The following is a 25,737-nucleotide window of genomic DNA, read 5'->3' on the forward strand; positions in this document are numbered from 1 at the left end:
CTGCTTCTTGGAAACCTAGGATCAAAGTGTTTCCACAGCACTTTGGCACCCCAGATGGCAGTGTAGCCAACCACCATTGCACCCTCTTGGCTCCAAACATCCAAATTTAGAAAAGGAAAAGGAACAAAAAGGAGAAAAAAGCCGTTACAGTCAAATCGATCCCTAGCTAGTTAGCTGTCCCTTTATGTCAGGATGATTGTCCATCTTACAATTAATGTGGGGGTTAACCCAAGGAAGGATCCTTCGATTCTAAGAAATGAGCTCTGCTACAGCTTATATTGGAAGATGAAAAGCCTCACTGAATGGATTATTGGTATGTGTGGGGATAATTGGATGTGGGACCGGCGAGATCCAAGGAGGACAAACGGCACCCTCTGTAAAACTACTCTTGCTGCAGCAGATATAGGTGTCCCAAATAACGCCCCAGGAGCTACTGCTCCGCCTTACACTCCTCCGGTGGCGCCTCCCGAAGATCTGTCTATCTGTCCCTCTCCTCCTCTTACTCAGACTTCCCCTCCTCCCGTGGCAGGCCTCCATCCTATGGTTGCTAATGTTTTACCTAATGCAGCAACACTACAAGCGAGTGCAGTGGGGGCGGGGGGGGGGAGCTAACCCCCCTCACGTGGTACTGCATGTATTTACTAGCCAACCCTGGAGTCCGAGTGACTGAGCATTGTGGGCAAGCAAAATGCCCAGGTTGAGGGAGGATGCGGAAAGGAGCGCTCAGCTGTTTTCTAATATATATGCACTGGGTATAATCCAAACTGGCGGGATACCCAAGTACTCTTGAGAGAGTTGTTCTGACCAAACTGGCGGGATACCCAAGTGCTCTTGAGAGAGTTGTTCTGACCAAACTGGCGGGATACCCAAGTACTCTTGAGAGAGTTGTTCTGACCAAACGAGCGAGATGATAAAATAGTTAATAAAGAGGCAAAGTTTGTACAACAGACTGGGGGAAACACAAATCGTTAGCCAGCAAATGATCCAAATTGGGATTACAATAACGCAGGGGACAGAGTCGCTTGCCAGACAGGACTCCGGAACTCGGTAGAAGCTATTAGAGCATGTAGCAAACTAGGAGTGGATTGGACTAGAGTGCAGGAGCGTAGACAGAGCTTGGACAAAGAGGCCAGGGATTTTGGGGGACGACTAGGGCAAGCCTTGTTGAACTATGGGGGAAGGACTTTCCAGAATTGGAATGATGCACTAGCCATTAGTGTCTTTGTCCATCAGGCCGCTCCGGATAGCCCAAAAGAGTTGAAGGAGCACATGCCAGGGTGGCAAGGAGAAACTTCACAAAGGATTTTAAGCGTGGCAGTATTGGTCTATGACGGGCGAGAGGAGAAACAGCAAGGGAAGCAAGCAAAGGAACGGAAAAAGGAAAACCAAGAAGAGGCTAATCTCTTAGCAGCAGCTTCAGCACGGAACTTGCAAATTAGAGGAAGGGGTAGAGGAAGAGACAGAGGAGGCCGAGGAAGGCTAGGGCAATGCCAAGGGCAAGGACGAGAAGGGGACAGGAGAAGATGGGCAGACAGTGAGGGACCGGAATGTTATTTCTGTGGCAATGTAGGACGTATGCAGAGAGAATGTCCCCTTTGTCCAAGAAGGCCCCCAGGAGTAAGGAGCCCCCAGGCAAGCGGATCAGCTTGGGAGGGTGGACAGTATTCACAATGACTAGAGACAGGGGAATCCAGAAACTCTGAGGAGAGAGAAATGTTTAGCATATTGTGTACATCTTCGAGATGCTGTCTCTTAGGGAGATACCTGCTTTTTCAAGAGCTGCAGACAAACTTCCAAAAGAGCAGTACCATCTTCATGTTTGCTTAACAGAAGGATTATCCTAGTTAAGGCGGGCTTATCTCCTTCAGTGTTCTGCCTTCAATAACTAAAAATGGTAACGTAACTTCTTGTTTGTCATAACGCACTATTGGGAACGGGATTACAATCGAAAAAGAGGAATGCCTATACTTTGTGCTTCACGAATTAGTGCCCGGCTGCAAAAGCACAGCTGCATCTCAGTTCTTGAGTCTCCAAACCAAATCCGTGCAGTAAGGCTTTCTTAACAACCCAGCAACACCTTGGCGCCTTTTCAAGTGACTTGTGATTTGTGGCATGATTAAAGCTTTTGCTTCTCTCTGTTTGGTTTTCTGAAACATTAATTTGTAATTTAACTCGATTGCCTTGTCTGATGTGTTTGTATGAGAACCCTTTGTCATTTTATAATCATAAATACTATTGCTGTAGCTGCAAGCAATCACCCAAAGATTTCTATCTGTAACTTTACTGGGATCCTGGGATGCAACTGGAATTACTCAGCTCCTATTACATCTCAACAGCAGCTGCAGTCCAATTCTACACTAAACCAGTACAAAAGAAAAATCAAAAGAACATCAACTCTTTTTGAATGGTCACTAACAGCAACAGGAATTTTTAACCTTCACCCGGTAGTGATATTGCTAGCATCAACATTGTTCTCTTTACTGCTCATAATCCTCCTACACCTCTGTGTGTGTGGTAGTTATTGCGAAAGACACAAGCCCTGCTGTTATATACTGAATTAATATATGCTGATCAGTAGACACTGAGGTCTATTTATACCACGAGGCAAGAGGCTCCTGTACGGCCACTTTGTGAGGTGGAGGGTTTGACTCTAGTTGTGGGGGGAAAGGTGGCAGGCCCTTCGCCCTCCACTTTCCCAAGTGATCGACCATGACCTCGGCACATAAAAACAACTAGTGGTAAAGTCACTAGCAGAAAGCCCGGCTGAGAAGTCCTCGCTGGGGAGCAAACGAGAAACTTCCTCCTGAAATTTGAAAGGCACGTGACTTCCAATATGACACACCGTGGCTAGATCACACCTGATTTGGCTAACGGTACAAATCATGGACGTAGTATAAATAGACATCACTCAGGACAGCCATTTGAACTCTCCTGAGGAACAACGCGCCTCTACACCGCGATCTCCCCTCGACTGGGGACATCTCTTAAAGTTGAAAGATCCCGCACACTCCATGAACAGAGGTCAAAAAACCTATCATTTAATCTAAGGTAAACTTCACAAAAAAAAAAAGGGAGAAAAAGTGCCTCACATTCTCCTCTATGATGTGCACAAATACTCTACCCCAATATATGTATCCAGCAGGTGTGCTCATAGAAACCAAGGGAGGACTGTTGGAGAAGGAAATTGTAGCCGATTTAGCTTCCGCTTCGCATAAGTCTCACTCTTGCTTAGCATCAGTGCCTAAAGTAGATGAAGCCTGCAGGCCTCAAGGCTGAACTGTCCTTGAACTCCAGAAACTTTGCCAAGGATGTGACCTTGCCAATGTTGTAACTGCCAAACCAGTTAAAACTAGCTGACAAAGATACAAAACTAGCTCATGAGGCTACAAAGTAGACTGCAGGAGACAAGATGGGATGCACGTGGGTTGGGCTTGACCTTGGAGGAGATAAGGGCCTGGGAGAAACAAGGACATGGCATCCAGCCTGGGCTGTAGGCCAGGAGCTGTCAGAAGGAGAGAGACACCAATCAGAAGGGGAGAGACCACCGACTCAGTAAAGAAGATTGGAGGAGGCCTTCACTGGCCGGTGGGAAAATAAAACTGTAAGGGGTCTAATTACCCCAGAATTTCTTTGTCCGGTGTCCTTCTCCAGAGGCACCCACTTCGAGCTGTTTCTATGCTGTAAAATCATTTAAATAAGTAATTATTTTATTTAAAATAATGCCCTGAAGCCTGCAGGCCGAAGCTTTTACCGAACCTGTGGGCTGCTGCTGACGCAACAACTGCAGAAGCAGCCAGAATCAGCCCTCCAACATACAGAACACAATGGACAGAGGTCACGGTTAGCCTCCGGGTAAGATAAGGCACTTTGAAGCAGGAACACAGCAACCGTCCTGGGATGTAGACACAATCCATTTACAAGGAAAGAGACCAGCAACTCAGGAAAGAAGACTGGAAGAGACTGTCACTGGCAGGCGGGGAAATAAGACTGGAAGGAGTATAATTAGCCCAGAATGTCTTTGTTCTGGGTCCCTCTTTGGAGGCACCCAGCTCCAGCTGAAACAAACGATCGTATAAGAGTCTGACTCTGCCTTAGTGGTGAATGCCTGCGCACCTTTATAACACACCCATCTCGGAAGGACTGTCATTGAGCTCCATGGCTTGAGCTCCAGTTTGTGCCAGCTGAGTTTGCCACGAGGAGACAGACATTCTCAGCATTGCTCCTGCACTCAGAGCGAACAGCTGGGATTCCTGAGAGGCAAAAGGATTCACTCTGGCTTTAGTGCAGAGTGCGGAGAGCTGGCCTGTCCATCTGTCTTGTTCCCAGCTGTCCTGTGCTCACACCTCTGAGGTGGAGGACAATTGCACCCATGTTGCCCTAAAAAGGAATGACACTGCTGAGAGCAGAGGAATCCCCTTCCAAAGTGCAGATCAACACACTCAGCACCCTTCCTCCGAGCATCTGAGGCAAGTCTCAACGTTCCCCTTCTAGCCAGGGAGACACTGGGCTCCTTTCAGCTGCCCACATCCCACTGCCCAGCAGCATTTTCATGGCCTTAATGCCTAGGTGGCTTTTCCACGGCGTTCCTAGATGATACGGAGATGCAATGGGAGACCTGTGCCCTTCTGGAGAGCAGCTTGCAGCCCAGCTTGGCTCATTCCAAGCCCTGACACTGCATTGCCCAGAGCCCCAGAAGTTACAGAGAGGGACTTGGGCACCTCAGGGACACGGACAAAGCTGCATGGCGCGACCTGCAGGTGTGTAGTCCCATGAACTCCACAAATTCACAGGAGGTGAGATTCCCTCTGCCAAAGCTGACATGTGCACAACAGAGATGTCTGCAGGCGCGCTCCTTGTCTAAGCTCCCTTTACAATCAATGGCGATGGGCAGTGGGTCTCAGTCCCCCGCACACAAGCACCTAGTGACATGAGAAGAGACAGAGGTGGTCCAAGGCATGTGCCGGTGCCTGCTTGCTCTGATGGAGCAACTGTGAGACCACATCCTTCTAGAGCATCAAGTGGGGGCCAGGTGCTCATCTGAAATGACCCTCGATGCCTACTACTACGAGAGCTCTCGCCACTTACTATGAAGCTCAGACACATGCAGATCCCTACAGAGCAAACAGCTAATGTAATTCAGTGCAGACACTTGCCTTAATGACATAAAAAGAGGCTGGAAGGGGCCATGTTGACTGCCTGGGGTGTCCAGCACAACCACACGTTTCGAGCAGATACAGCGTGGGACCTACAGAAAAACCATGCCCTTTTGGAGTGGCTGCTGGGGAAGTGCCCAGGGCATCTCAGATTTCCTACCTGGGCCCAAACAACTTAATCCCACCTCTGCCTTTAGGCCAAGTCCACCCCATCTACAGCCAAGTGTGCTTCATCAATGCGAAGCACAGCACACCAAGCTCTCCACTCATGTCCCTGCACTCTCAAATAAATCTTCCAGCTTTCCTTCCCCCGAACCTCTTCTCAGACCCAGATGATATCATCAGGGACTGTGCTAATGACATCCACAGGGCAGCTGGCTTGCAGGCTGTCCAGGCCCAGGGACTTCCTCAGGCACACCTTGGCCTTCCCAGAGAGCGCTTCAAGTCTCTCACAGGGAACAAGGTGCTGCAGAGGTCACTTGCTCAGCAAAGCCCTCTCCTGCCATTCCTGCACAGCCCACCTCTGGTTCCTGCTGGCCCTGGGCTCTGCAGGGTTTGCTCTGTGAGTGGGAAGCCCATTTCACCATTGCACTGCCCCCTGCTATCTATGCCAGCATGTCTCTAGTCTGAAGTGCACACATGGTGTCCTTGCCTCTTGGTAACAGGTTTCACCATGACCAAAGTGCTCCCCCTCTCCTCAGCCCTGGGGAGGCCTCACCTGGAGCACTGTGTCCAATTCTGGGCTCCCCAGGACAAGAGAGACATGGCCCTACTGGAGAGAGTCCAGTGGAGGGCTACAAAGATGATGAGGGGCTGCCTGGAGCACGTCTCCTGTGAAGAAAGGCTGCGAGAGCCGGGCCTGTAGAGCCTGGAGAAGAGAAGACTGAGAGGGGATCGCATCAATGCGTACAAGTATGTGAAGGGAGGGTGTCGAGGGGATGGGGCCAGACTCTTCTCAGTGGTCCCAGCAACAGGACAAGCGGCAACGGGCACAAACTGAACCACAGGCAGTTCCATGTGCACAGGAGGAAAAACCTTCTGGGCTGGGAGGGTGACGGAGCACTGGCACAGGTTGCCCAGAGGGGCTGTGCAGTCTCCTTCCTTGGAGATACTCAAAAGCCATCTGGACACAATCCTGGGCAACGGGCTCTAGATGACCTTGCTTGAGCAGGGGGGTTGGACTAGATGGTCTCCAGAGGTCCCTGCCAGCCTCAGCAGTTCTGTGATTCAGTGATTCTGTGACTGCGTGGGAGCAGTGATCATGAAACTGAAGGCAGCAGGGCCTCCTGTCCCACCAAAACCAAAACTGCTTTCACCTACAGAGCTGTTCTGGAAACACCCTGCAGGCTGCTTCCAGCGTCCCAGGTCTCAGGGCAAAGCAAGAGGCATGGAGCAAGAACAACGGCTGGGGCACGGCACGACGTATGGGGACAGCCTCTCTCAGAGCCATGCCAAAATGCAATTTTCCAAACAAAAGAGAACATGGGGAAGGGCACCTCGCGAGCACACCAGCCACCCGGTCAGCCTTTGCCCAGGAGCTCCCAAACACAGCTCTGGGCAGCACCTGGGGGCTGCGGGGGCAGCAGCAGCTCAGGGAAACGCTTTCCAATGGGTCTCAGAGCTGCCACAGGGGCAAAGTTTCCTGCACCCAACACCCCAGTGAGCCGCCCAGGCGGACCGGGCTGGGGCAGGGTGGCAGGTCTGACTGGCGGCCAGCTCCCCTCTGGCCCAGGCCGCTCTGTCCCGTGGTCACAGCCCCACCAGCCCCATCGGCAGCTCCTGGGCCAAAGCAGCCCCGCCGCCAGCCCCACTGCCCCCACCCCAGCGCCAGGGCACCCACCGGCATTTCCACGCACCCGCCGCCACCCCAACCCGCTCGCACCCGCTCTCCCTCCCGCTCCCTCTCTCCTGCTGCTCTCCCTCGCCTCTTCCCCTTCTCTCTTGCACCCTTCTTCCCTCTCGCCCCCCTCGCTCCCTCTCTCTCCTCCCTCTTCTCTCCCCCACACCAGGCCCCACCGCTTCCTCCCCTCCCCGCAGGACCCCCCCACCCCCACCCCCACCCCGTGCTGGACTCGGATTGGCTGGCAGAGCCATCCGTCACACCCAGCCCCGCCCTCCTGCTCTCCTCAGCCACCAGGAGGGCAGCACTGGCGCGTTGCTGTGGCAACCCTTGGGCCATGTGAGGCCTGGGCAGTTCCCCTCTGGGGCGCCATGTTGTGGGCCTGGGGGCAGCCCGGGGCCCCGAGGGCCCGGGCAGTGCGGGGCCGCGGGGCTGGGCGGCTGCCGGCAGGGGCTGGGCTCTGCCGCAGGGGCCGGGGCTCCTGGGTGCCCTGCGCCCGGGGGCTGGGCCGGGCGCGGGGGAGCAGCCCCGGGGCCTGTGCTGGCGCCGGCCCTGGCGCCGGCCTGGGGGCCCTGGGGACGGCCGGGGTGCCGGAGCCGGCGGCAGCGTCCTGCTGCGCCCAGGGCAGGGCAGCGTCCTGTCGCGCCCTCTGCCCCGGCCCCGTGGCTGTCGCGAGGCTCGACAGCCCTCCCGCTGCGGCCGGCAGGGCCGGGCCTTGGCTGTGGCCGTGCTGGCCCAGGGCCCTGCCTGCCGGCCGGGAGGCACCGACCGGCTCTGGCCGCAGGCTGGCTCCAGCAGCCGGGGCCTGGCCCGCGGCAGGGGGTCCCCAGCCCCTGCAGGAGCCTGAGGGGCAGCACTGTGCTGCTGCACAGCCGAGGGCCAGGGCTGAGGAGAGGGGCCAGCAGAGACCAGCTGTGGCCAGGCTCAGTGCTGGGGCTCTGCCTTGTTTTGCCGCCTCTGGGCTTGAGCGCAGCGCTGCTGCCCCGGAGGCCCGGTGGGAGCAGCGCAGAGGGGCCTGCCTGCACGGGCAGCACCAAGCGTCCAGCTGCCTTGCACGGTGCCCCTAAAGCTCTGGCTCCAGTGCACAGTATCAGTAACCCAGGCTGGTTCGGGAGTGCCAACACGTGCCCAGGTGAGGTCCCAGCCCGGGGGCTTTGGTGGGGAGAGAGAAAGATGGGCCCCGTTGTAGCCCAGCCTCCTGCTGTCTGAGCATGAGGGCAGCACTGGGGGCACCCCTGTCCTCCTGCAAAACTCAGGGCCAAACCGCTGCACCCAGAAGAAAACAGGTTTGGGAGAGCAGCGGGGAAACAAGTGGGAGACGTGAACGCCCTCCCAGCAAGTGCTGGCTGCCACCAGGATTGGTGCCTGCAGGTGGGGTGGGCAGTGCTGGGGTGAGTCCAGCAGGGCCATCTCCCCCAGCCCCCGTGGCGGCCCCCTTCTGCTCCCCCTTCCGCTTCCATCCCGAGGGACCGTTATCGCCGTGGGAACACAGATGCACCCGGGGCTCTGGCCGTTGGGTCTCTGTGCCAGAGCGGTTCTCCCCGCGGTCGGTGGCTATCAGTGTGCGCTGCTCAGGATGCCCAGGCGTCGAGGAGGGAAGGCGAAGGCCCGTCGCCTCCCTGGCGTTGGCCAGGGGAGAAGGGGCCGGGTGCGCAGCAGGGCCGGCCAGCTCGGGCAGGTAGGCCTGGGGCTGGCGTGGGGGAGGCCTGTGGGGTGGGTGAGAGGGGAGGCAGGCCCGCAAGAGGGGGCTGTTGGGGCAGGGGGTGATGGAGGTGAGGTGGGGAGAGCCGAGGTTGGGCTGCTCGTTTCCCTGTGAACCTTTCTACTTTCCCCACGGCCTTGGGGAGCAGCTCCCAGGGTGGATGTGGTGGAGGCGAAGGAGGAGCTGGCCTGGCCTGGGCAGTCTCCACTGGACCCTGGGGGATGGGACTAGGGAGGGGTTGTGGCTGCTGGGGAGCTGGTCCCGGCCCCCGGGGAGCCTGCAGCCTGGAGGGGAATGTGTGGGTGAGAGCCTGGAGTCTTTTGTGGGTTAAAATCCTGAAGGTGAACCGTTGCCTGATGTTCTGGGGGTGTTGGGGAGAGGCTGCACTGGGGATGGTCAGCTGGTGTGGGGGAGTTTTGGGAGAAGGTACTTAGGGCAGGGGTTCTTGGAGATGCAGAGGCAAAAGACCTTGGCATTCGATCCCGAACTGCTTGCAACTGCCCTGGCCAAGGGAGACAAAGCCTGTGGGCTGATAGCCACGCCTGACCTGCAGGTGAAGGGAGAGACACAGGGGAGTGTGGGCGCATTGCTCAGTGGTGACGCAGTTGTAGGTGCTGGGCGAAGCAGAGGCAGGCGTGCCTCTCTGCCCTTTGCCAGCAGACAGGGCAGGCGGCAGGCTTTTGTGCACTGGCCTTCCTCCTGGGCTGAGGAGGAGGGGGAGAGCCTGACCAGGGCCTGGCAGGGCTGGCTGAGGTCCCAGTTAGGCCGCCTAATGCAAAGGGCTTGTGCAGGCCGGAGGGGAGGAGGCCCGGAGGCAGCACTGACGTCTTGTGATTCTTGGCTAGTAGGCGAGAGGCCCTGTCAGGAGCCGGTGCCTTCAGAGGTGGTGTGTGTGCCGCTTGTAAAGGGCTGCTTCCTCCACCAGGTGGTTGGGGAAGCAGTGAGAAAAGACACAGTGGTGGCCTTGGTCTGGATGGTCGCACAGGCTCTAGTGGGAGAGGTAGTGGGGAGAGTCACTCTGGGGTGGTGAGCACAGCTGGGCTTAACAGGAGACTAGCAGAGTGGGAAGCAACCAGAGCTGGGCTGTACCTAGCTCATTTCAAGACAGGGAGCGCTGTAAAGAAGAGGCAATTAGTAAAACACTAGAGAGGACTGCCTAGGAGGAACCCCCAGAGCCAGGAGCGTGCAGGCTGCAAAACTGAGCATGAGGAGAACAAGCAGCCTGTTTCTTACACTCAAGAGGAAAAGATGAAGGGGCCCAGTAAACCCCTTGTCCGGTTGCCTACCAAAACAAAGGAGAGAGCCTAGAGCAGGGAAAGGCTGTCCTGGGAGTCCTGGAGAGTTAGTCAAGGTGAGGAGAGCAGGGCAGCATGTAAGACCAGCTAGGCTCAGGCCTTCAAGAGAGCTTGGGCTGAGCTTTGGAGAAGGGGCTCAGGCTCCTGGTACAGAAGTTATTGCAATGCAGCCAAAGGACGAGGGGAGTGAGGGAAGGGGAAGGACTGCCTGAGGACACAGCTCATAAGTGACCATGTGGGGAGAGGAACTTGGTGACCTCTCTCTTCTCTCCATTGTCCTTCACTGCCAACACTGCAGAGGAGATTTCCACAAAAAGACCAATTGCAAGAGCGGCTATTTCAGGGGACGCCATTACACTGAGGGCAAGCTGTGGGCTAGATGAAATGCTGGTGTCTACAAGAAACAGTTAGTGGCATTGCGAGAAGTGAGAAGCAATAACGGCTTTCCTGTTGGGCTATTGAAGCTTGCAGCTATGCACAAAAAAGGAGCTTCTGGGGAAAAGGAGGGATTTGGGCTGTGGCTACTAACATTTCTGACCTGAAACTTGTTGGAGTAGATTGCAGAGGAGGGAGAAGGGATGGTGGCAGAGAGGTGATGTATCTAGAGGGATGTGATAAAAGTGTGTAGTCCTGAGGAGGAGTGAACATTAGAAGAGAAAGCGAGACTAGGTGTCGTGTGCTGATCCTTGTCTGCTGACAGTAAGAGACACTGGGATGAGAGTTGACGAGTCCATAAAGGGAAAGGCACGGGAATGTGTTTGTTGGTGTTGTGGTGGGCAGGACGTGGGAGGAAAGAGGCAGCGTGTGTTGGTGGGGCTTTGCGTGTGCCTTGGTGTGAAAATGGGTGCTTGTGTTGTGCAGGCGGCGAAGAGCGCTGGAGTGTCGTCATCTAGAACAGCCCAGCCGATGGAGTGGTCGAGCGCAGGGAGCAGCTCGCAGGTGCGTGGTGGCAGGGGAGTGATGGGTAGAGTGTGTTAGGTGTTGGGGTGGGTGTGGTGGGTGTTGCAGGGGGAGGTTGTATGTGGAGGGTTAGAGGAAGAGTGTGGTGGTGGTGGTGCAGAGGAGGTGGTTGAGCAGGGATGGCTATTGGGTGTGTTTGTGCAGTGTAGGAGGTGTGAAGTGTGTTAGTGGCGGGCAGGTGTGGGAATGTGTTTGTTGGCGTTGTGGTGTGGTAGGACATGGGAGGGAAGAGGCAGTGTGTGTTGGTGGGGCTTTGCATGTGCCTTTGTGTGGAAATGGGTGCTTGTGTTGTGCAGGCGGCGAGGAGCGCTAGGCTGTCGTCAGCCAGCACAGCCCAGCCGATGGAGTGGTCGAGCGCAGGCAGCAGCTCGCAGGTGGGTGGTGTGAGGGTTTTGTTTGGGGAGGGGTGTGGAGAGTGTGTTAGGTGTTGGGGTGGGTGTGGTGGGTGTTTTGGGGGGAGGTTGTATGTGGAGGGTCAGAGGAAGGTTGTGGTGGTGGTGGTGCAGAGGAGGTGGTTGAGCAGGGATGGCTGTTGGGTGTGTTTGTGCAGCGTAGGAGGTGTGAAGTGTGTGGGAGGTTGTGAGGTGAGTGTGTGCGTGGGTCAGGGGAGAGTAGCGACTGGGAAGGGTGTGTGAGTGGAGGAAGGGGAGGAGGAGGTGTAGGAAAGAGTGTGGGTGTGTGGGGCAAGGTGTGATGGGAGGGTGATAGGGTTGGAGGGGGTGTTGTGGAGTGGGGCTGTGTGTGTAGTGGGGTGTGTTTTGTTGTTGTGGCTGTGGGGGTTGTTGTTGGGTGTTGTGGTGGTGTGTGGGGCGGGTTGTGAGGGGTGTGGGGCGGAGGGTTTGTGGGGGGAGGGAGTTGGAGGGTGTGGAGGGTGAGTGGGAAGGGGAGTGTCTGTGTGCGGAGGTGGTGGAGAGCAGGTGAGGATGCGGGAAGGTGAGTGCGTCCTGGATGTTGGAGGAGGAGGAGGAGGGAGGAGAGAGGTGAGGAGGTGTGTGTAGGCTAGGTAGTGTAGGAGGCCTGAAGGGCAATGGGGTGAGAGGTGGGTGGAGTGAGGTGGGGGCCCCGTGGGCAGGCCTGGTGGAGGTGGGAGGAGGGCTTTGTGGTGGGCAGGACCTGGGGAAGGGTGGCTGGTGCAGGGTGTGTGAGGGTGAGGAAAGAGGCCCTGGTGGGAGGTGGTGTTGGGAGAGAGAGGTGGGGAGGGTGTAGTGTGTGGAGGCTTGTGTGCCTTTGGTTGCATGGAGTGGAGGAGAAGAGGAGAGGGTTTGTTGCGGGCAGGTGTGGGAATGTGTTTGTGGGCGTTGTGGTGTGGCAGGACGTGGGAGGGAAGAGGCAGCGTGTGTTGGTGGGGCTTTGCATGTGCCTTTGTGTGGAAATGGGTGCTTGTGTTGTGCAGGCGGCGAAGAAAGCTAGGCTGTCGTCATCTAGAACAGCCCAGCCGATGGATTGGTCGAGCGCAGGGAGCAGCTCGCAGGTGCGTGGTGGCAGGGGAGTGATGGGGAGCGTGTGTTAGGTGTTGGGGTGGGTGTGGTGGGTGTTGCAGGGGGAGGTTGTATGTGGAGGGTTAGAGGAATGGTGTGGTGGTGGTGGTGCAGAGGAGGTGGTTGAGCAGGGATGGCTATTGGGTGTGTTTGTGCAGTGTAGGAGGTGTGAAGTGTGTTAGTTGCGGGCAGGTGTGGGAATGTGTTTGTTGGCGTTGTGGTGTGGCAGGATATGGGAGGGAAGAGGCAGCGTGTGTTGGTGGGGCTTTGCATGTGCCTTTGTGTGGAAATGGGTGCTTGTGTTGTGCAGGCGGCGAAGAGCGCTGGAGTGTCGTCAGCCAGCACAGCCCAGCCGATGGAGTGGACAAGCGCAGGCAGCAGCTCGCAGGTGGGTGGTGTGAGGGTTTTGTTTGGGGAGGGGTGTGGAGAGTGTGTGAGGTGTTGAGGTGGCTGCAGTGGATGTTGTGGGGGGAGGTTGTATGTGGAGGGTCAGAGGAAGGTTGTGGTGGTGCAGAGGAGGTGGTTGAGCAGGGATGGCTGTTGGGTGTGTTTGTGCAGCGTAGGAGGTGTGAAGTGTGTGGGAGGTTGTGAGGTGAGTGTGTGCGTGGGTCAGGGGAGAGTAGAGACTGGGAAGGGTGTGTGAGTGGAGGAAGGGGAGGAGGAGGTGTAGGAAAGAGTGTGGGTGTGTGGGGCAAGGTGTGATGGGAGGGTGATAGGGTTGGAGGGGGTGTTGTGGAGTGGGGCTGTGTGTGTAGTGGGGTGTGTTTTGTTGTTGTGGCTGTGGGGGTTGTTGTTGGGTGTTGTGGTGGTGGTGTGTGGGGCGGGTTGTGAGGGGTGTGGGGCGGAGGGTTTGTGGGGGGAGGTAGTTGGAGGGTGTGGAGGGTGAGTGGGAAGGGGAGTGTCTGTGTGCGGAGGTGGTGGAGAGCAGGTGAGGATGCGGGAAGGTGGGTGCGTCCTGGTTGTTGGAGGAGGAGGAGGAGGGAGAAGAGAGGTGAGGAGGTGTGTGTAGGCTAGGTAGTGTAGGAGGCCTGAAGGGCAATGGGGTGAGAGGTGGGTGGAGTGAGGTGGGGGCCCCGTGGGCAGGCCTGGTGGAGGTGGGAGGAGGGCTTTGTGGTGGGCAGGACCCGGGGAAGGGTGGCTGGTGCAGGGTGTGTGAGGGTGAGGAAAGAGGCCCTGGTGGGAGGTGGTGTTGGGAGAGAGAGGTGGGGAGGGTGTAGTGTGTGGAGGCTTGTGTGCCTTTGGTTGCATGGAGTGGAGGAGAAGAGGAGAGGGTTTGTTGCGGGCAGGTGTGGGAATGTGTTTGTTGGCGTTGTGATGTGGCAGGACGTGGGAGGGAAGAGGCAGCGTGTGTTGGTGGGGCTTTGCATGTGCCTTTGTGTGGAAATGGGTGCTTGTGTTGTGCAGGCGGCGAAGAGAGCTAGGCTGTCGTCATCTAGAACAGCCCAGCCGATGAATTGGTCGAGCGCAGGGAGCAGCTCGCAGGTGCATGGTGGCAGGGGAGTGATGGGGAGAGTGTGTTAGGTGTTGGGGTGGATGTGGTGTGTGTTGCAGGGGGAGGTTGTATGTGGCGGGTTAGAGGAATGGTGTGGTGGTGGTGCAGAGGAGGTGGTTGAGCAGGGATGGCTGTTGGGTGTGTTTGTGCAGTGTAGGAGGTGTGAAGTGTGTTAGTTGCGGGCAGGTGTGGGAATGTGTTTGTTGGCGTTGTGGTGTGGCAGGACGTGGGAGGGAAGAGGCAGCGTGTGTTGGTGGGGCTTTGCATGTGCCTTTGTGTGGAAATGGGTGCTTGTGTTGTGCAGGCAGCGAAGAGCGCTGGGGTGTCGTCAGCCAGCACAGCCCAGCCGATGGAGTGGACAAGCGCAGGCAGCAGCTCGCAGGTGGGTGGTGTGAGGGTTTTGTTTGGGGAGGGGTGTGGAGAATGTGTGAGGTGTTGAGGCGGCTGCAGTGGATGTTGTGGGGGGAGGTTGTATGTGGAGGGTTAGAGGAAGGTTGTGGTGGTGGTGGTGCAGAGGAGGTGGTTGAGCAGGGATGGCTGTTGGGTGTGTTTGTGCAGCGTAGGAGGTGTGAAGTGTGTGGGAGGTTGTGAGGTGAGTGTGTGCGTGGGTCAGGGGAGAGTAGAGACTGGGAAGGGTGTGTGAGTGGAGGAAGGGGAGGAGGAGGTGTAGGAAAGAGTGTGGGTGTGTGGGGCAAGGTGTGATGGGAGGGTGATAGGGTTGGAGGGGGTGTTGTGGAGTGGGGCTGTGTGTGTAGTGGGGTGCGTTTTGTTGTTGTGGCTGTGGGGGTTGTTGTTGGGTGTTGTGGTGGTGGTGTGTGGGGCGGGTTGTGAGGGGTGTGGGGCGGAGGGTTTGTGGGGGGAGGGAGTTGGAGGGTGTGGAGGGTGAGTGGGAAGGGGAGTGTCTGTGTGCGGAGGTGGTGGAGAGCAGGTGAGGATGCGGGAAGGTGGGTGCGTCCTGGTTGTTGGAGGAGGAGGAGGAGGGAGAAGAGAGGTGAGGAGGTGTGTGTAGGCTAGGTAGTGTAGGAGGCCTGAAGGGCAATGGGGTGAGAGGTGGGTGGAGTGAGGTGGGGGCCCCGTGGGCAGGCCTGGTGGAGGTGGGAGGAGGGCTTTGTGGTGGGCAGGACCCGGGGAAGGGTGGCTGGTGCAGGGTGTGTGAGGGTGAGGAAAGAGGCCCTGGTGGGAGGTGGTGTTGGGAGAGAGAGGTGGGGAGGGTGTAGTGTGTGGAGGCTTGTGTGCCTTTGGTTGCATGGAGTGGAGGAGAAGAGGAGAGGGTTTGTTGCGGGCAGGTGTGGGAATGTGTTTGTTGGCGTTGTGATGTGGCAGGACGTGGGAGGGAAGAGGCAGCGTGTGTTGGTGGGGCTTTGCATGTGCCTTTGTGTGGAAATGGGTGCTTGTGTTGTGCAGGCGGCGAAGAGAGCTAGGCTGTCGTCATCTAGAACAGCCCAGCCGATGAATTGGTCGAGCGCAGGGAGCAGCTCGCAGGTGCATGGTGGCAGGGGAGTGATGGGGAGAGTGTGTTAGGTGTTGGGGTGGATGTGGTGTGTGTTGCAGGGGGAGGTTGTATGTGGCGGGTTAGAGGAATGGTGTGGTGGTGGTGCAGAGGAGGTGGTTGAGCAGGGATGGCTGTTGGGTGTGTTTGTGCAGTGTAGGAGGTGTGAAGTGTGTTAGTTGCGGGCAGGTGTGGGAATGTGTTTGTTGGCGTTGTGGTGTGGCAGGACGTGGGAGGGAAGAGGCAGCGTGTGTTGGTGGGGCTTTGCATGTGCCTTTGTGTGGAAATGGGTGCTTGTGTTGTGCAGGCGGCGAAGAAAGCTAGGCTGTCATCATCTAGAACAGCCCAGCCGATGGATTGGTCGAGCGCAGGGAGCAGCTCGCAGGTGCGTGGTGGCAGGGGAGTGATGGGGAGAGTGTGTTAGGTGTTGGGGTGGGTGTGGTGGGTGTTGCAGGGGGAGGTTGTATGTGGAGGGTTAGAGGAAGAGTGTGGTGGTGGTGGTGCAGAGGAGGTGGTTGAGCAGGGATGGCTATTGGGTGTGTTTGTGCAGTGTAGGTGGTGTGAAGTGTGTTAGTTGCGGGCAGGTGTGGGAATGTGTTTGTTGGCGTTGTGGTGTGGCAGGACGTGGGAGGGAAGAGGCAGCGTGTGTTGGTGGGGCTTTGCATGTGCCTTTGTGTGGAAATGGGTGCTTGTGTTGTGCAGGCAGCGAAGAGCGCTGGGGTGTCGTCAGCCAGCACAGCCCAGCCGATGGAGTGGACAAGCGCAGGCAGCAGCTCGCAGGTGGGTGGTGTGAGGGTTTTGTTTGGGGAGGGGTGTGGAGAATGTGTGAGGTGTTGAGGCGGCTGCAGTGGATGTTGTGGGGGGAGGTTGTATGTGGAGGGTTAGAGGAAGGTTGTGGTGGTGGTGGTGCAGAGGAGGTGGTTGAGCAGGGATGGCTGTTGGGTGTGTTTGTGCAGCGTAGGAGGTGTGAAGTGTGTGGGAGGTTGTGAGGTGAGTGTGTGCGTGGGTCAGGGGAGAGTAGAGACTGGGAAGGGTGTGTGAGTGGAGGAAGGGGAGGAGGAGGTGTAGGAAAGAGTGTGGGTGTGTGGGGCGAGGTGTGATGGGAGGGTGATAGGGTTGGAGGGGGTGTTGTGGAGTGGGGCTGTGTGTGTAGTGGGGTGTGTTTTGTTGTTGTGGCTGTGGGGGTTGTTGTTGGGTGTTGTGGTGGTGTGTGGGGCGGGTTGTGAGGGGTGTGGGGCGGAGGGTTTGTGGGGGGAGGGAGTTGGAGGGTGTGGAGGGTGAGTGGGAAAGGGAGTGTCTGTGTGCGGAGGTGGTGGAGGGCAGGTGAGGATGCGGGAAGGTGGGTGTGTCCTGGTTGTTGGAGGAGGAGGAGGAGGGAGGAGAGAGGTGAGGAGGTGTGTGTAGGCTAGGTAGTGTAGGAGGCCTGAAGGGCAATGGGGTGAGAGGTGGGTGGAGTGAGGTGGGGGCCCCGTGGGCAGGCCTGGTGGAGGTGGGAGGAGGGCTTTGTGGTGGGCAGGACCTGGGGAAGGGTGGCTGGTGCAGGGTGTGTGAGGGTGAGGAAAGAGGCCCTGGTGGGAGGTGGTGTTGGGAGAGAGAGGTGGGGAGGGTGTAGTGTGTGGAGGCTTGTGTGCCTTTGGTTGCATGGAGTGGAGGAGAGGAGGAGAGGGTTTGTTGCGGGCAGGTGTGGGAATGTGTTTGTTGGCGTTGTGGTGTGGCAGGACGTGGGAGGGAAGAGGCAGCGTGTGTTGGTGGGGCTTTGCATGTGCCTTTGTGTGGAAATGGGTGCTTGTGTTGTGCAGGCGGCGAAGAAAGCTAGGCTGTCGTCATCTAGAACAGCCCAGCCGATGGATTGGTCGAGCGCAGGGAGCAGCTCGCAGGTGCGTGGTGGCAGGGGAGTGATGGGGAGAGTGTGTTAGGTGTTGGGGTGGGTGTGGTGGGTGTTGCAGGGGGAGGTTGTATGTGGAGGGTTAGAGGAAGAGTGTGGTGGTGGTGGTGCAGAGGAGGTGGTTGAGCAGGCATGGCTATTGGGTGTGTTTGTGCAGTGTAGGAGGTGTGAAGTGTGTTAGTTGCGGGCAGGTGTGGGAATGTGTTTGTTGGCGTTGTGGTGTGGCAGGACGTGGGAGGGAAGAGGCAGCGTGTGTTGGTGGGGCTTTGCATGTGCCTTTGTGTGGAAATGGGTGCTTGTGTTGTGCAGGCGGCGAAGAGCGCTGGAGTGTCGTCAGCCAGCACAGCCCAGCCGATGGAGTGGACAAGCGCAGGCAGCAGCTCGCAGGTGGGTGGTGTGAGGGTTTTGTTTGGGGAGGGGTGTGGAGAGTGTGTGAGGTGTTGAGGCGGCTGCAGTGGATGTTGTGGGGGGAGGTTGTATGTGGAGGGTTAGAGGAAGGTTGTGGTGGTGGTGGTGCAGAGGAGGTGGTTGAGCAGCGATGGCTGTTGGGTGTGTTTGTGCAGCGTAGGAGATGTGAAGTGTGTTAGTTGCGGGCAGGTGTGGGAATGTGCTTGTTGGCGTTGTGGTGTGGCAGGACATGGGAGGGAAAAGGCAGCGTGTGTTGGTGGGGCTTTGCATGTGCCTTTGTGTGGAAATGGGTGCTTGTGTTGTGCAGGCGGCGAAGAGCACTGGGGTGTCGTCAGCCAGCACAGCCCAGCCGATGGAGTGGACAAGTGCAGGGAGCAGCTCGCAGGTGGGTGGTGTGAGGGTTTTGTTTGGAGAGGGGTGTGGAGAGTGTGTGAGGTGTTGAGGCGGCTGCAGTGGATGTTGTGGGGGGAGGTTGTATGTGGAGGGTTAGAGGAAGGTTGTGGTGGTGGTGGTGCAGAGGAGGTGGTTGAGCAGGGATGGCTGTTGGGTGTGTTTGTGCAGCGTAGGAGGTGTGAAGTGTGTCTGTTGTGGGCAGGTGTGGGAATGTGTTTGTTGGTGTTGTGGTGTGGCAGTACATGGGAGGGAAGAGGCAGTGTGTGTTGGTGGGGCTTTGCATGTGCCTTTGTGTGGAAATGGGTGCTTGTGTTGTGCAGGCGGCGAAGAGAGCTAGGCTGTCATCATCTAGAACAGCCCAGCCCACGGAGCGGTCGAGCGCGGAAAGCAGCTCGCAGGTGCGTGGTGGCAGGGGAGTGATGGGGAGAGTGTATTAGGTGTTGGGGTGGGTGCGGTGGGTGTTGCAGGGGGAGGTTGTATGTGGAGGGTTAGAGGAAGAGTGTGGTGGTGGTGGTGCAGAGGAGGTGGTTGAGCAGGGATGGCTGTTGGGTGTGTTTGTGCAGCGTAGGAGGTGTGAAGTGTGTGGGAGGTTGTGAGGTAAGTGTGTGCGTGGGTCAGGGGAGAGTAGCGACTGGGAAGGGTGTGTGAGTGGAGGAAGGGGAGGAGGAGGTGTAGGAAAGAGTGTGGGTGTGTGGGGCAAGGTGTGATGGGAGGGTGATAGGGCTGGAGGAGGTGTTATGGAGTGGGGCTGTGTGTGTAGTGGGGTGTGTTTTGTTGTGGCTGTGGGGGTTGTTGTTGGGTGTTGTGGTGGTGTGTGGGGCGGGTTGTGAGGGGTGTGGGGCGGAGGGTTTGTGATGGGAGGGAGTTGGAGGGTGTAGAGGGTGAGTGGGAAGAGGAATGTCGGTGTGAGGAGGTGGTGGAGGGCAGGTGAGGATGCGGGAAGGTGGGTGCGTCCTGGTTGTTGGAGGAGGAGGAGGAGGGAGAAGAGAGGTGAGGAGGTGTGTGTAGGCTAGGTAGTGTAGGAGGCCTGAAGGGCAATGGGGTGAGAGGTGGGTGGAGTGAGGTGGGGGCCCCGTGGGCAGGCCTGGTGGAGGTGGGAGGAGGGCTTTGTGGTGGGCAGGACCCGGGGAAGGGTGGCTGGTGCAGTGTGTGTGAGGGTGAGGAAAGAGGCCCTGGTGGGAGGTGGTGTTGGGAGAGAGAGGTGGGGAGGGTGTAGTGTGTGGAGGCTTGTGTGCCTTTGGTTGCATGGAGTGGAGGAGAAGAGGAGAGGGTTTGTTGCGGGCAGGTGTGGGAATGTGTTTGTGGGCGTTGTGGTGTGGCAGGACGTGGGAGGGAAGAGGCAGCGTGTGTTGGTGGGGGCTTTGCATGTGCCTTTGTGTGGAAATGGGTGCTTGTGTTGTGCAGGCGGCGAGGAGCGCTAGGCTGTCGTCAGCCAGCACAGCCCAGGCCACGGAGCGGTCGGGCACGGAAAGCAGCTCGCAGGTGCGTGGTGGCAGGGGAGTGATGGGGAGAGTGTGTTAGGTGTTGGGGTGGGTGCGGTGTGTGTTGCAGGGGGAGGTTGTATGTGGAGGGTTAGAGGAAGGTTGTGGTGGTGGTGGTGCAGAGGAGGTGGTTGAGCAGGGATGGCTGTTGGGTGTGTTTGTGCAGCGTAGGAGGTGTGAAGTGTGTGGGAGGTTGTGAGGTGAGTGTGTGCGTGGATCAGGGGAGAGTAGAGACTGGGAAGGGTGTGTGAGTGGAGGAAGGGGAGGAGGAGGTGTAGGAAAGAGTGTGGGTTTGTGGGGCAAGGTGTGATGGGAGGGTGATAGGGTTGGAGGGGGTGTTGTGGAGTGGGGCTGTGTGTGTAGTGGGGTGTGTTTTGTTGTTGTGGCTGTGGGGGTTGTTGTTGGGTGTTGTGGTGGTGGTGTGTGGGGCGGGTTGTGAGGGGTGTGGGGCGGAGGGTTTGTGGGGGGAGGGAGTTGGAGGGTGTGGAGGGTGAGTGGGAAGGGGAGTGTCTGTGTGCGGAGGTGGTGGAGAGCAGGTGAGGATGCGGGAAGGTGGGTGCGTCCTGGTTGTTGGAGGAGGAGGAGGAGGGAGAAGAGAGGTGAGGAGGTGTGTGTAGCCTAGGTAGTGTAGGAGGCCTGAAGGGCAATGGGGTGAGAGGTGGGTGGGGTGAGGTGGGGGCCCCGTGGGCAGGCCTGGTGGAGGTGGGAGGAGGGCTTTGTGGTGGGCAGGACCCGGGGAAGGGTGGCTGGTGCAGGGTGTGTGAGGGTGAGGAAAGAGGCCCTGGTGGGAGGTGGTGTTGGGAGAGAGAGGTGGGGAGGGTGTAGTGTGTGGAGGCTTGTGTGCCTTTGGTTGCATGGAGTGGAGGAGAGGAGGAGAGGGTTTGTTGCGGGCAGGTGTGGGAATGTGTTTGTGGGCGTTGTGGTGTGGCAGGACGTGGGAGGGAAGAGGCAGCGTGTGTTGGTGGGGCTTTGCATGTGCCTTTGTGTGGAAATGGGTGCTTGTGTTGTGCAGGCGGTGAAGAGCGCTGGGGTGTCGTCAGCCAGCCCAGCCCAGCCGATGGAGTGGTCGAGCGCAGGCAGCAGCTCGCAGGGGCGTGGTGTGAGAACTTTGTTTGGGGAGGGGTGTGGAGAGTGTATTAGGTGTTGGGGTGGGTGCGGTGGGTGTTGCGGGGGGAGGTTGTATGTGGAGGGTTAGAGGAAGGTTGTGGTGGTGGTGGTGCAGAGGAGGTGGTTGAGCAGGGATGGCTGTTGGGTGTGTTTGTGCAGTGTAGGAGGTGTGAAGTGTGTGGGAGGTTGTGAGGTGAGTGTGTGCGTGGGTCAGGGGAGAGTAGAGACTGGGAACAGTCTCTACTCAACAGTTATTGCTCTTCCCTCAGGTCACTGACTGCAGTGCAGACTGTCTTTTTTTCCTGAAAATACCACCAGTCTGGCAAGCCATCAGAGCACTCCTCAGGGGTGTGGGTGGGTTTTTTTTGTTTTTGGGGGGTTTTTTTGCTGCAGGAAGGCTGGTCTGCCCATGTTTGCTGTGAGACCCCTGGGTAGAAGCAAGCAATGAACAGCATGCAGTTGTGTCCTCTGGCCTATCTGGAGCACCAGCAGAAGTGTTCCTGGAGGCAACCGAATTAGAGGGGGAAAACCAGAAAAAAAGCCACACTGATTACATTTCTGTCCCAGGTGGTTTGTCCTTCCCATGAGGTTGTTGGCCTGTTGTCAGTAATCCAGTGGCAATGCACCTAGCTTGCTGCTCTCTGTAAGGGAAGGAGTCTTTGTCTTTTCCTGCTGGGGTTGAGGATGATGCTACTCAGCGAAGCCACCTGTGCTCTCTCTCTGCCCCATGTAGGCAGACTGCAACACGTTTGGTCAGTCGCTGCCTCTTTAAGGAATGATATTTACTTGTCTGCTTGAGCAGCATATACACTTGAAGTAAATTATTAGCGACATTACTCTTTATGGGGGAGCAGCTGGAGACGTAACCTAAGCGACAGCTTGTAGAAATCAAAGTACAGTCAAAAACACTTAAAATGTATTGCTTCAACAATCTACAGCAAGCTTTAATATACAATATTTTATTTATACAGTTTTTCTTTTCATGGTTTTTCAGATTCACGCCGGAGTGTCTTGGTGGATTTTACGCTACGTCAAGCATTCCCTGAACTGAGAGTTACACTTGACTGTCCTCTTGCTGCATCTTACTCTACTGCTTGCAGTCCAGAGCAAAAAGGACAGGGATGTAACAGCCCGAGAACTTGTGCTGGAGAGTGACTGGTAAGTGGAAAAAAAGAACATGCTTGTCGCATGTCGATGTTTGGGAACATGGCGTGTTGGCGTCTCTGAAGGATGGCTGTGCTTCTCAGCAAGAGCCTGATCCTCTTGGTGGGCAGAACGTCAGCAGGTACTGTATTGCCTTGCGGGGGAATTTCGCTCCAGTTATGGCAAGGAAGCCTTGTCCAACGTGAGAAATTGCAGTGCCAGCAGTCAGTTTGAGAGCAGAGGCTGTGTGAAAGCCCTGGTGATGAGCTCCTTCCCTCAGTAAATGAAAGGCAGCTTTGATGGGGATTGGGTCTGTGGCAGCTGCCCTCAAGGTTTCTCAGTGTTCCTTGAAAGAGGCCTGAGAAGCAAGGTGCACCTGTGGGTGGGTTTAGTGCCCCTAACAAGGAAAGGAAATCAAAGCATTTGGCAGTTCACTGCAAGATCCCGCAGGCAGGAGAGCAGAGGCAAAACAGGACCCTGCTCCTGCTCCTGCTGGTCCTCTCGAGTGCACACTGAGCAAGGTGATGGGAGCTGTGCTCCTGCCTTTCTCATGCTGTGGCTGGAGTTGCTGGAGAGCAGCGCATCTGCTGTCAGTGCAGCCCAAATAAACAACAGGCCAGGCGTTTGGGGGAAATGCATGCTGGAACAGACTGTAGGACTTGTTGATGTTTGCCAGGAAATTGATGCAGCTTGTCCACTGGCTGTGAAAATGTCTTTCCCGGGTGAATCAGGGGAGTTTCTTTCCGTCTTTCAGAGCGGAAAGAAAGCCCAACCCATTGTTCTTGAGAGCCCAACCCATTCTCACAGAAGGTATGGGCACTCCGTTTCTGTTTGCATTCTTTCAGGCTGCCTCAGTAAAGGTGCTGCGGGAGTGATAGAAGCTGACCACAGTGCAAATCTCAGGGTACGTACAAGGAGAACGTGCAGTTTCCTCGGCAGTCTAGCTAGCCAGCAGCACCAGCTTACCTGGACTTCCCCAAACATCAACACAATGCTGCTAGCGTTCATTGCACTTTGCCCTTAGTTATGTCAGTAGATGAGCGAGACCAACAGTAATTTCCGAAGTTGCTGCGTTTACACTGATTCTTGTTTTCCCTCTTTCTTCTCTTCCCTTCTCTTGTTATTTCACACATTCCGAGTTGCTCCTCTTCTGACACACGGATGTGGTTCGCTGGACTCAGAAATCACGGAGCTGGTGCGAGTGCCTTTGTCCCCAAGATATCTCCCGTGGTTGGTCTGGAGCAAGAGGATTAACCACTAAACAGGCACATTGCAGAAGTATGCAGCATGCTGTGGCCAAAGATCCCCCTTAATTCCTGGGACTCCAAGTGGGGATAAGAGACCTGTCCACACTGTTGGCACTGCAAGGGGAAGGGCAGGGGTCTATGGGGTAGAGGAGGGGAGGAGCTGACTAGGAGCCTGGACACCTGGGTTCTCTCCCAGCTGCAGCGCACTGCTGGCAGACAAGTCTGGGGAATGTCACTTCTGCCCTCTGGGCCTTAGCCAGTCCCTGGGCTGTTCAGTGCTGGCCCTGGGACAGGGTTTACCTTGGTGGGGGGTCCCTGGGGGAGAGCCCCTGCAGCCCCCAGAGACCTCGATTCCCCACTCCAGGATCTGGCTTGCACTTGCTCCTGAGCTTCCTAGCTGAAAGGAGAGGTGATCCAGACAGAGCTGTGTATGCTGCAGTGGCCATACAGAGGCCTGTGGGGTAGCCCGTGGCATCTAACAGCTCTTCCCCTTTCCCGCAGGGAAATCCAAGGCAAGCAAAAGGCTGGTCGCCCCTGCTCGGAAGAGGCACCAACCATCTTCCTTTGGCCTTTTTAGGAGGAGTTGAGCAGCTGGGATAATACCCCTCTAGGCAGATGCTTTTCAGCGCCAGTGCTACAGAGGGAGGCCAGCAGTGAGAGCAGCAGTGGCAGCTCCCACATGAGCTTGCCTCCACTCAGCCTTGTAGGTGCACTCAGGTAGGAGACACTGAGTCCAACAGCCCAATGGAAGCGAGGCTGCCACAGCTCCATGTCTCCATGCCTAGGCAGTAGCGAGGCTGAGCCTGTTTTCCCAATAGGCAGACAAGCACACCTACACACCCTCCATTCAGTTATCACTGACCACACAGATCAACACAGAAAACACAGCACTCCCACAAACACTAACACAACCACGGGCCAGATCCTGTTCCTTTCTCCGACTGATCAGGATGAAAGCCCATGAGTGGAAAAAAACAGCTATTGATATGGATCCACCCAGGTCTGGCCTTAGACAGGCAGGTCCACTGAGTCACTCAGCCCTAGATCCCCTGGTCTCCCCAGTCACTGGTTTCTGGGCATGTGAACCCCAGAGACCCACAGCCCCACTCCAGTTGTGGGGTTCAGGTGGAGGTCCCCTCGCACCTACACACTCAATCACACCAGGAACTGGCCTTAGACGCTCAGACTATGCAGTAATGGGCCCTCGAGCCCTGCTCTCCCAGAGGTCTCACTGTCGGGGAGCAGTGAGGGCCAGCTGCTCCCACAGGAATGGAGAGCCAAAGGCAGTAACCCAGCTGCCAGGGCAGGGGCCTCGCCAGCCAGGGCCCACCCCCCAGTACCCAAGCGAGGCAAATATGGGCAGGCGCGGGGATGCTGTGCAGGTTCAAGCAAGGATCCAGACCATCAGGAAAGTGTGTGGTGATGTGGCATGTCCACAGTCAAGCCGAGAAGTCAGTCCTCAGGTGTGTTGAGGGTGACCAGTGTCAGACACAGTCCAGTGATTGTGGGGCAAATCCATTGTGAGGAGGCAGGTCCAAGGCCTGGCTTGGAAATCAGTCTGCAGGTCAGAGTGCAGATTCTCAGGGTCCATGGCCAGGCATGGACATGGCTGCAGCTGTGCTGGAGACCAGTCCTCCTACACCATCACTCAGGCAGGGACTGAAGGTCCAGGGCTGGTCTTCAGTGATGCCCTGGCACCATGGGCAGAGGGTATGGGTGGAGGCTGCAGGTGAGGCTGGTCAGGGCCATTAAGGCCTGTTAGGCACTCATTCCCCAAGACATACCCATACAAAAGGCCAGCACAATGGCCTTTCCAGCAGCTGTCCCCCAGACCGCACAGTCTCTCCGGTTGCTGGCTTGGAGCCCCTGGTCCCTCCAGTAGCCTACTCTCAGAGCCTCTGGTCTCTCCAGTATCCAGCCCAGAATTAGGGCTGCTCCAAGACTTCGCTCCCAAACCTCATCTCCTCCTCGCTGGCTTGTCCAGCTTGATGTTGGCTAGTGATGCCACACACTGACATACACACGCACACCAAATGCACACACTCGCTCTCTCCAGTTGCGAGCACCCTCAGCTCACATGCCCCAGTGACCGCTGGCCCCTTCACCAGTGGCCGCCACTTGGACCTCCATAGACACACATGCGCGCAGCGTAGAGAGTTTCCTCGCCCTGGAGAAGAGTTGGAAAAGGGATTTAAGAAGAAGACAGGACAGGCTGCAGTTATCAGGCCCAGGGCATGGCTAGAGAAGCTTGCTGACCAGGCACCTGGTCAGAAGCTCTCTGCCCCTTGTATCCCTTTTCCCCCTCTGCTTCTCCACATTGGTTCCTCCCCAAACCAGCTTGATCCCTCCCTTTCACAGCCTTTGGGCCTCCTCCAAAACATCCCCCATTAAGGCTCACTCCATTTTAGGATGTTCTTCCTGGAATCCCATAATGCATCCCCTACACCTGCAGGCAGTTACCCCCAGCAAGAGGGTCTGCAAAGTGGTCCAGGGAGTGCACCTGTCAGATTTGCTGCATGTTTGTGCCTGATCCTTCTTGTCTCTTTTAATTAGGAAAACCCGAGGAGGAAAGAACGAGAAAGAAACTGAAAAATCTGGGGGTGACATTGTGAAATTGCGAACAATGAAGAGGGCAGTGTAGGTTAGTTCTGGCTTTCAATTTTC

Source organism: Struthio camelus, chromosome 16 (assembly GCF_040807025.1).
Source record: "Struthio camelus isolate bStrCam1 chromosome 16, bStrCam1.hap1, whole genome shotgun sequence".
Classification (NCBI taxonomy): Eukaryota; Metazoa; Chordata; class Aves; order Struthioniformes; family Struthionidae; genus Struthio; species Struthio camelus.